Genomic DNA, 11,385 nt, shown 5'->3' on the forward strand with positions numbered 1-11,385 from the left:
TTAAAAACCATTTTTGCTTAGTTTTTGCCATCCACCCCTTTCAACAATGTTAATAAAATTAAAATGTAATGTTAAAATGAAACTGTGGTTAATATCCTACCAAACGGTGTATAGCTTATCTAACCCATTATTTTGCATGTATTTTATTTGACCATTACAAAAAAATAAAAAATAAAAAATTAACTTCGACTTATTGAAAGTCCTTGAAAGGACACTCGCAGGTAAAACATTTATATGAGCAATTTACTCCTGACTCCAATCTAAATAAAAGTCGTTATGTAATTAGTTCTCCTAAAATTACTGGTTTACGAGATATTAGCCTTTTGGTCCAATTTCCATGGAATTTTTTCACTACAGATGGCCAGATTTTTTGACAGATTTTATTTTATATCCCCATCCTTTCAGAAAATGCGTGGGGAGCGAAGAAAATTAGCACTTTATTTCTGTGGGTGTTCTACTACCCAAGTATGTTAAATAAAATAGTTTGTAGTTAAAACAGTTATCGAAACATCCACCACGTGGGCACAAAATTGGTAAAAAATTTTGGACTGTGAAATTATTTTTACACTTGTTTCAATTATCCAAGTTTCATAATGCTTATCATGGTGATCCTGGGTTTTTTACTTTGTTGTGTATACATTTTCTTAACAGTTGGTTATTAATCTGTTGCATGTCAAAACATTTTTGAGATTGGAGAATATTGTTTTTTGAACTTTTGTCATCCTGAAAATGAAAAAAGTTACACTGTGCGGCGTGGTGTAGAGAAAGCTCAGTTCAAGTTTAGCCCTATAAAAATAGTCCAGGAGGTGCCGTTTGCATAACCCACCATTAGGATGATTCACAGTTCTTGGTTACCGACCACACTTCTATGCCTCGGAACAGCTAAGGTGGAACCCTGCACCCACATACTCGAGCACTATGGAGCTCAGTGATAAGGTGCCTGCCCTTGCGTAGGCACTAAAAACATTCGTAGTCGATGTCGACATTATTCGAAACTACATCGTTGCAACGATCTTCAAATAGCCAAATTTTATGTCACCGTTATCAGATGTGCTTATATTAAAGAATTCATGAGCTTAACACCGGCTTATAAAATTGAATTTCCATTATTATGTTTTCTAAGAGAAACTGAAAAGAAAGAAATATTAACCGGCATATTGCGATGGAACCATTTCGAAAACCGCCAACGTAATCATCATCAGGCAATATACTGAACACACAGGTATAAACTGAACACACCATTAAACAAACATACATAAATATGTACAACTGAGCCCGAGTTTACAAGGCTTATCAGATGTGGTTGGCGCAAATCCCCAACTGAACCCTCCAAGAGGGTGCCGACTGGAAATTGACACTACGGTATTGAGCCTGTGCGATGTCGGGACGGTGTCCAGCTAAGATCAGGAATCAGAGCTGTGTGCCTGACTCATTAATAGTCTGGATACACGGAAATGACTCTGGAAAATGGTTTCTGGGGTATATTTCTCTCCCTTTCTTTTACTTTTTCTCTCTCTTTCCTTCTTTCCTGTTTCCTTTCCTTCTAGGGGGCTGGATTAAGGCGTTATGCGTTTCCTTGCCGAGGATCAGCTAGGCTGGGCCCCTAAATGGCACAGTCGCGAACGGAGCCCTCCTGGCACCAGGTCGCACTAGGTTATATGAAGACCTTATCCGGGTATTGCGGATCTTTGCCCGGGTGGACGTTCCTTTTCTCCGCCCTTCGTGGGAACACATGAACGGAAATAAAAAGAAGTTAAAAAAACAAAAAGATACCGGCGCTCTTGACAGGCCGGGAGGGCTTCTGCCCGCCACAACGGTGACAAGTGCGATGCAGGGTCATTCTAACCGCCAGAATATTGCTAAAAAAGGGGATGGTTCAGGACCAGTGGCGATGCCGGGTAAGAACCCTCTCCCCAACCAAACTTTAGGCAGTGAGCCAGGGCAAAGGGGTGTTCGCCGGGATACTCCTGGAACTAGCAGAGACGCAGCAGGTACGCATAATGCAGCCTCGGTTGAAGCTGGTGCGCAGGCCCCGCGTGGTCCACCCCCGACACCCACGGCCTTCACGAAGCCTAGTGAGCGGCCAAACCCCAGTGAAGTTGGATACAAGCACAGGAGAGTAGCTGCAAGGACCCTAACCAGATCTGCACGTATGCCAGACCTCGAGAGTAGAGGGGAAAGCGACAGCGTAAGAGAAATCCTGGCAGAGATTCAATGGGCGAAAGAGGTGATACCCGACTTTCATCTGGCAAAAGAAAGGGTGCCACAAGTGGCAACCAAAAGGGAAAGGTCGGCGGAAGTAGTGCCTACCAAACCAAAGAGCCCGAAGATGCATGGGCACTCTTTTGCGGAAGTGGCCTAGGACAAAATCCTGCTAGGGGTCCTTGACGACAATCAGGAAGACGGCGCAATAAAGATAGACAAATGGAAATGGGTGAAAAGCGAGCTGTCGAATATCACCCTGGACGTTCTTACGCGCAATCCTGAACCGCCACCGGTATGCAAGGAAGCAGGGTGGTTCCAGGGTAGTATCAAAGTCGTGGTATGCGGAGACGAGAGGTCCGCAGCCATATACAAAAAGGCGGTAGAGTCTGTAGGTGAAGTCTACCCTGGAGCGAAGCTCAGGGCGATCGATTTCAAAGACATACCGTCACAGCCACGAGCAAGGGTGTGGATACCGGCAAAATCAGCTGAACCAGAGAGGATACTCAGCGTGGTAAGGTTTCTGAACCCGACGCTTCCAGCCGCCAATTGGAAAGATGTCAGCGTGGAGAAGGGAGGCAGAGCCACACGTCAGGCTGTCCTCCTACTGAATGAGGAATCGCTGACCGTATTGAGGAAAACTGGGGCGAGATAAATTATGGTTTAGACACCGTGAATGTAAGGGCCTACAGTAACAACGTCAACGCCTCTAGGAACTTGGCAGCCGAGGTGGAGCCAGAAGAAGAAGGTGGCGACGAGGACGTGGTTACGAAGGCAGATGGGGGTGAGCCGGATACGCTGGACGGCTACGCCTCGTCTACCTCATTCATGGGGATAGGCGGGTTACACCTGCATTACACGGAGGAGAAGCTGATGTAGGAGGATGTGGTTAACTCTACGCTCAAGGAGGGAGAGAAAGTGTGCGTGTGTTGGTGCGGATCCTCCAGATATACCTGCACTACACTAAAGCAGATTCCGCTGCACTGCTGCTCCGACTGACATCTAAAGGGCAGCTTATATTGTCCTCATCCAGGAGCCGTGGGTGGTAGGACAAAACATTTGCGGACTCAAGTCCACCGGCTATACTCTGGTAAGTTGTGGCACCTCGGAAAAGCCAAGATCGTGTATACTTGTTAGTACCAAGCTTAATGTTTTGTTTCTTCCTCAATTTAGTGATGAAGACACAACAATTATCAGCCTGAGCCTGAGTATGCGTCAAATCAGGCTATCATCAATTTATCTAGCACTGGGTGAAGATGTAAGCCCGCACCACTCCACCTTGGGAATTAATGACGAAAACGAAAGGGGTGAGTTACTATTTGATTTCATCCTAAACTATAGACTAACCATAAGCAATAGGGGAACTGAACCAACCTTTATTACAAAAACAAGAAGGGAAGTTCTCGATGCCACCTTAGTCTCAGAAGATGCGGAAGGGTTGGTCAGAGACTGGAGGGTCCTTAAGGATCACTCATTCTCTGACCATCGTTGCGTCCAATTCGACTTAGACTTGGTGAAAGAACAGAGCGCTGCCACTAAACATACAAACTGGCAAGAATACAATAGGGAACTAGTTAAGATATCACTTGAGAGCGTACCCGAAACACCAGGTAGAATACCAGAACTGGAAAGACTGGTAAATAACTTCACGGGGGCATGCCGCAAGGCACTAGATAAGGTCTGTCCCAAGAGAATTCAAAGGGGTAAAAAGAAGCCACTATGGGTAATTCACAAACCGAAACCCTTCGCAGGTTAAGTAGGACCGCTTTCAATGCAGCTAAAGCCTCTGGCGATGAGCAGCATTGGGAAGTATACAATGAACATCTTAGACACTATAAGTTTGACCTAAGGAAAGCCAAAAGATCCTCCTGGCGAGATTTCTGTAGCAGCATGGAAACAGTGTCTGAAGGGGGTAGGCTAAATAAATTACTTTCCAGATCGGCTAATACGGTCCCAGGATGCTTGCAAAGGCCTGATGGTTCGTGGACCGAAACCGGGGAGGAAACCCTGGATCTACTGCTGGATACACACTTTCCAGGTGCAACTAGGAGCGAACCAGGGGATACACAAAACTTGACACAAGCGACAGTGAACCCTATAGTGCACAACCTAATTACAAGAGATAAGATATCTTGGGTCATCAAATCTTTTGAACCTTTCAAAACTCCAGGGCCGGACGGAGTTACACCTATACAACTGCAACAATCACTGAAATGCAGCACTAGCTGGCTATATGCTAGGGGTGTCGTGGCAATAAACCACATCCCACGTATATGGAAAATATCTAAAGTGGTATTTGTTCCCAAGGCAGGCAAAGCATGCCACGCGAAGCCTAAGGACTTCATACCTATCAGTCTATCTTCGTTTTAACTAAAGGTGATGGAGAGGCTAATGGAAACATATATCAGGTAGGCAGTGAATGACCAACTCTCTGAAGCACAACATACCTATATGAAGGGTAAATCAACGGAAACGGCATTGCACGAAATTACATCGTGCATAGAGAGATCGTTCTGCTTCAAGGAATACTGCCTGACAGCCTTCCTAGACATAGAAGGAGCGTTCAATAACATTAAACCCCACTCAATCATTAAGGTACTGACTGATCTGGGCATAGAATTTCAGCTGGTGGGTCTTGTGCACCAATTGCTGCTATGCACGTTAGTACATGCAGAACTTGCAGGGGTATCGGTGAGCAGGTTTTTCAGTAGGGGAACTCCCCAAGCTGGAGTCCTATCCCCTCTGCTGTGGGTATTGGCTGTTAATCAGCTGCTAAGGGGTATGGAGGAGGCGAGGGGCTGTAAAGCTAAAGCGTATGCTGACGACTTTGCCTTGGTTAGAAGTGGGAAGTTTCCACAAACTCTCTGCGATATGATGCAGGTGGAATTAAGAAGGGTTGAAGTATGGGCCGTTGAGAATGGTCTGGATGTGAACCCAAATAAAACGGAGCTGGTGCTCTTTACGAGGAGGTATAAGATACCACGTCTCTCAACTCCAGAGCTGGCAAACACAGTGCTTAAGTTAAGTGAGTCCGCCAACTATCTAGGGCTCACACTTGATAAGAAATTGAACTGGACACAAAACACCACGGAACGTGTCCGTAAGGCCACGGTTGCCCTCTACTCATGTAAAGGGGCAATTAGACGGAAATGGGGTATGTCCCCTATGATATTACATTGGATATACACGGCCATAATTAGGCCAATATTGATATACGGGGTGGCGGTATGTTGGCCCGCCCTGAATAAATCCTCGACGGCTCTTGCTCTTCAAAAGGTGCAAAGATCTGCAGTACTATGCATAAGTGGAGCCATCCGCACAACGCCAACGGAGGCTATGAATGTAATACTGAAGCGACTACCCATAGATATAGTAGGCAGTAAATATGCAGCATGTGCAGCTACTATGCTGAGGGAACTGACTACATGGTCTCACTGCAAACATACTGAAATTCTCTACAGGTTCTGCATACCAGAATGGACAGATTTCTGCAAACCTTATACCAACTTTAACAAGGGATACGAGGTATTAATTCCTGAGAGGGAACAGTGGGTGAATGACCCTGTTCGGCCCACTAACAGCATTCAGGGTCGGAGGGGCTATCTATTCGGTACGATTGGAGATACAAAGATCATTTCGCCTTCCGGATCACTGTAGCGTATTTCAGGCCGGGCTTGTGGCCATACAAGATGCTGTGGACTGCCTTAGGGAGATGGCAGTCTCTCAGAAGCACAATTTTTATTTTCTCAAACAGTCAAGCAGCACTGAAAGCCCTTGACTCTGTTACAGTTAATTCTGAAACTGTAGTAGGCTGTCACGGATCACTTAACGTGATGGCTGAACAGATTACTCTGCATCTGGTATGGGTTCCGGGACATAGGGGCATACCAGGTAATGAGATGGCGGATGAGCTTGCCAGAAAGGGTACCTCTCTTCCAATTTCGCCATCTTGGAAGAGGTTGGGCATGCCGCTCTCCACCTGCAAGCTCAATATAAAGTAGGCTCTACTGATGGAAGTGGGAGCCAGGTGGAAGCATCGTGATAGATGCCACACTGCAAAACTCACATGGCCGGAATGGAATGAGAAGATATCGCGAGAGCTTCTCACCCTTCGTAAGAGGGATATTTCCTTAGTTGTAGGTCTTCTTACGGGTCATGTTTGTATTGCACCGCATGCGAAAAGGATTGGCGCTCCACTTAATGATTATTGTAGAAGCTGCGGCAACTAAGAAGAGCCTGAAATTGTTAGGCATCTACTCTGTGAATGTCCAGCGCTCGGTAGAAGAAGGCAACGTTTTATGGGCAAGATGTTTCTGGTAGATCTGACTAATATAGCTGAGGTCAATACACGACGCTTAGTAAGCTTCATAAACTCAACGAAGTGGTCTGATTAGGACAGTAGGAACAAATCAGTGTGGTTTCACAATGGGCCTATAAAGGCCTAAGTGTGCCGCTCCAATCTGGTTGGCAGCCACTTGAACCTAACCTAACCTAACCTATTAGATGTGGTGTCACAATCATGTTGTCTAAGTGAGCCTTGCCGGGGTGGCTACCAGGCAACTTTACCGAGTTCCATGGAATTGAAATCAACCTACAACTCCAGAAAAAGTGAAATATTATCGTGGTTGTTTGCAGCCTTGCCAAAGTCACATAAACAAAAACTTTGTAGCGACGCCCAACAACAAAGCAGGTACATTATTGCATAAGCGCATTATGTTTTAACGGCAAAACCGTGGCAACGGTTCACCTGACTCCCCATAGATGGACACAAAAGTCAATACGATGATTTTATTATAAATTCAATGGAAAAACTTGTGCAGGTCTGGGACGAATAGCAATTGCTCTTGGTTTTGATGCTATTATTGTTGTGCTGTTGCTGTACTTTCTTGTATATGTGCGCGTGCCTGTTGTTGTTGTTATTCCTGATGCACATTTTGCATTTGTGTGCAACAGGCTAAATGAGTAACTGACTGGTTTGCAGGTTGGCTGGTTAGGAAGCTCAGTTATCATGAACCTATAAACCCATACATGACAATCAAACAAAAGTCAAGCAAAGAGGTAGAAAATAAATATAAATGAATACCGAGATGAAAACAAAGAAAGTAAAAAAAACAAAAATCATGCAACCATTGTGGCTGCTTTTGTCGTCGTTTCGTATTCGCATCTGAAATGCTAATTCGTTTATTTTAAGACTTTTGAATTTTTCATAAGTTCGACCAGTGATACTGCATTTACAGCTATGAACTCTATATGTACGAGTATATACGAACGTACCTACTATGGACTATCATAAATTCGAATATAAATGTAAATGTAAATATATATGTATATAATATACATGACTTTCCACATAAATCCATATGACTTTTTTGATGGATGACAGACGAATTCGACATGTTGCAGTCGCTGAAGTGGAATGGATGACAGCGAATTGGAAATGGTAAACGGATAAGCTAGCGGTTTGGATATGCGACACTCTGTTACGTTAAAATGTTTTTCATTCGAATATAATCTTACTGCATGTTGACATGTTTTATTCAGTAGAATTTATTTCCGAAGTAGTACGTATCCGATTTTTAATCCGTGTTGGAATTTGTGCAACATATTTCACGTATAAGTTACCATTTTCTTTAATATCAACTTCATATATTAGTATGCAGATACCTGTAATAATACACATCAATTGCTGAGTGGAAAAGCATGGATTTTAGCTGCTGTTTCGAAAATACTCTACCTCATAAAACTTTTGAAAAGCGCCCTATTTTATTGTTTAAAGAACGCAAAATATCAGAGTTCCACCAAAAACACCCTAACTCATGATTTGTTAAAAAAACGCCCTGCCCAATATAAATTCGATATTTTTTGATGTTTGATAGGGCGTTTGAGAAAATAAGTTCTGAGAATCGTGTCCTTCAATTGACTTCAGAGATAGGCCGTTTTTAAATAATACTGTGAGTTAGAGCATTTTGCAAACGTCAGTCGACATAAAATGATACTCCACTCAGCAACAAAATAGGAGCTAAAGACAGAGTGAAAAATTAAGGGAAAGAAAAAACATCAAGAGAATGCAAGAGACACAAAAGGAGAGGAGCGAGCAACAGGAAGAAAAACAGAGATAGGGTGAGACGGAGGGAGAGGAGTAAGAGAAAAATTTCTTTGAAATCATGTAGACAGACCAGTCTTGAAATAATCCCAAATTGATTCCGAAATGATGACGAATTAACCTCGAAACTGTCTTGAAGCGATCCCCGAAAAATCCAGAAGTAATACAAAGTAAGTCCTCCAAAGATCGTTAAAATTATCCAGAAAGAGTCCCAAATAAAGTCACCAAAGAGTTCCTTGAATTCAGGCTTTTCAACTTAACTTTACAGCCTTTCTTATCGTACGTAAGGTTGAGTGTCATTACGATTATTTCTGGTTGGTAGTCCACCTATTTTCTACAAAGTGAGCGTAGTTTCGAGGACTCTCTAGAATTTTACCAGACATGGTTCTTATCGGGTGCGCCCCATACTTTCAAAAATCTCGACAAGACTTTGCCGAAGGCCGCCAGCGCTGAAAGGTGTTCTGCGCTAAAATACTGTAGATCGCGTTGTTGGCGTTGGATGGGATAAGCGTTATTGTGCAAAAATGTCTAAAAAAGTAGAGAAATACCGAAGGTGTGTTTTTTATGACGTCATGTGTGATTTTCAAATGGACTATATGGACTAGGTTGAAACTAAGAAGCGTGATCCTGCAGACAAAGCCTCATAAAAAATATCTAGGAATAAATATATACATCTAGTTATTACGGAAGCTCAACGGAGAGGAAAGACTGGAAAAGGCTTCGGCGGCTCTTAATGCTTGCAAAATCATGCTGGGCTATTGTTAAGACTATCTTATACTATGGAGCTCTTTTTTGACGTGCTAAAGAACCTACTTTCAAAATTGGTATATCTGGTGGCGAATAACAATGCTTCGGGGTGGCTTCACTGTAAACTTTGCGTAATACGTGACGCTCCGCTCGAAAAGGACCCAAACTTGCACGCCGTCGAATTTACGCAGATATAGTTGGTCTTGTGTGCTAGCTTTTGCATGATGGCCCGTATATGGCACAATTACTGTCGACTTTGACTGATCATAACTCAAAAAGTAATAAAGATAGCGATCTGCGCTTTACATTAAATCGTAAAAAAATAATTTTTTTTTCGCGGAGCGCACAGATGACGAAGTAGTATGGCGTCATCAAATATGAAACGAGCAGAATACTGAACCAATACCTGCACTTCAATGGAGGTTTCAAGACCGCACTAGTTGGAGAAAGTTCAAACAAAGCACGAAAATGACGGACGAGGCAATAAACATGGGCGATGGCTCCAAAGAAAGAAAAAAGTTGGGGTCTACGGTATACTATGCTGAACCGCAAATAAGATGGAATAGCTCAAATTTCAGCGGTGTGGAAATTAAAAAACGAATAAGCTAGCTAAAAAGGAGGCATCTCTGCAAGATTGTACCATAGATGTCCATATCAGACTGGGCGAGATCAAAATATACAAGACATAACGGACCAAGCAGCAAAGGCGTGACACCAAACGCGATGCCGCAAAATATCGCGGACCAGGCGAAAGTAGTATGACTTAGAGGCTTAGAATATTCGCGCGGTAGGCATGCCGCAAAAATCGACCCACCCTAATAGAAACTGTCTCTACAAGGAGTTAACATAATGCCAAACAAATCGACGTAAATTATATTTGCTTTTCACCTAAAATGGGCAGAACAAATATGCACACAACAAGAACCTCTATAATAAAATATATGAAATTTAACAACAACTACAATATTGAGCAGATTTGCTATGTTGCGATGCAGATAAAAAGCTGGGCAACTTTGAAGACTTTAAATGTAATTTTCCGCATATATAAAATCAACATCGGATAGGAATGAAGCAAGAAATCATATGATTATACTTACTTACAGGAAAGGTATAAAGAGAAACGCATCGTAAAGGAGGCATATCCAAACCTACATACATATACATACGCAGCGGTGTATGCTATTTCAAGCCACTGGAGTCGGCTAAGTCGCGATAGCAACATAATCTTTGTGCGCAATGTTTAAGCGCAACCCTTAACCCAAAAAAGTTCGGCTGGTCTTATTTAGGCTACTGAGGTCAATTCAGCGTAGATGGAATTGAACCTAACTAAGGCTGCCTTTTTTTATTATGAACAATTGGTCAAAAACCATGAAAGCGAATATTATGAGTTTTGGTACAAAAGGGCAGGACTACTAATCGCTATCGGTTTTTTTCAGGTATGCTTAACCAACGAACCGATAGTTTTCAGTAGCAGTTACATGAGATTAGATTACGCATGCAGCACCACTGTTTACGTTTTATCCGGTGAGACATGTATGTTTACTTGAAACACCGCGAGAAACCGCACAGACTGGCACATAGACAAATTAAAATTTATTAAATGGTTGAGTTTGTTGTCAGAGCGGAATAGAAGATGACTGTGGCAATATTCGTTTGTCGATGAACAAGATAACTCTAAAATTATGAACGTCTGAAAAAACGATTAAAACCAGAGGTATAAATCCCTGCGATGCAAAAATCACAGCGATTGTGATATCGCTGCAACTCGACATGGAGGTTAAGAAGAAAATCCGTAGCAGCCTTTTTCTTCGTTTAAATCCGGTACAGTCCGTTACTATGACTTTCTGATACGAGTTCGTCTGCTTCGGGAACAACTAAGTACTTGGTCTGTTTTCGGTCTGTGGATGTAAGGCGCTGACCAATTTGTGGCTGAACAATTTGTATTCTTCGTTTGCTTACATCACAAATGTTGAAACTGATTTGCTATTTGGCGTGATTTGCAAAAGTTAAAGCGTTCTAACACAGTGTGATTTTCTTTCAGCACCTGGTCTATTTTGTCTCAAATTAATTTAGATCACCTGCTCTGCAATCACTATTTGGTCACAGTCACGGAAAAGATGGAAGATTCAGGATAACAGAATTGACGGTCATCATCTTCTTGTCGACTTCAAAGCAGCCTTTGCGTATATGCTGCTCTGTCTCAGTTTAAGTTCGCTACAAACTTAATAAGGTCCTTCCAAATGACGTTCAGCAGCACCACCAGCTTAGTAAGGATTGGGAAGGATTTATCCGAGCATTTAAAACCAAGCGAGGCTTTACTTTATACTGGGGAA

The sequence above is a fragment of the Eurosta solidaginis genome, chromosome 4, assembly GCF_040869045.1.
Source record: "Eurosta solidaginis isolate ZX-2024a chromosome 4, ASM4086904v1, whole genome shotgun sequence".
In the NCBI taxonomy this organism is placed as follows: Eukaryota; Metazoa; Arthropoda; class Insecta; order Diptera; family Tephritidae; genus Eurosta; species Eurosta solidaginis.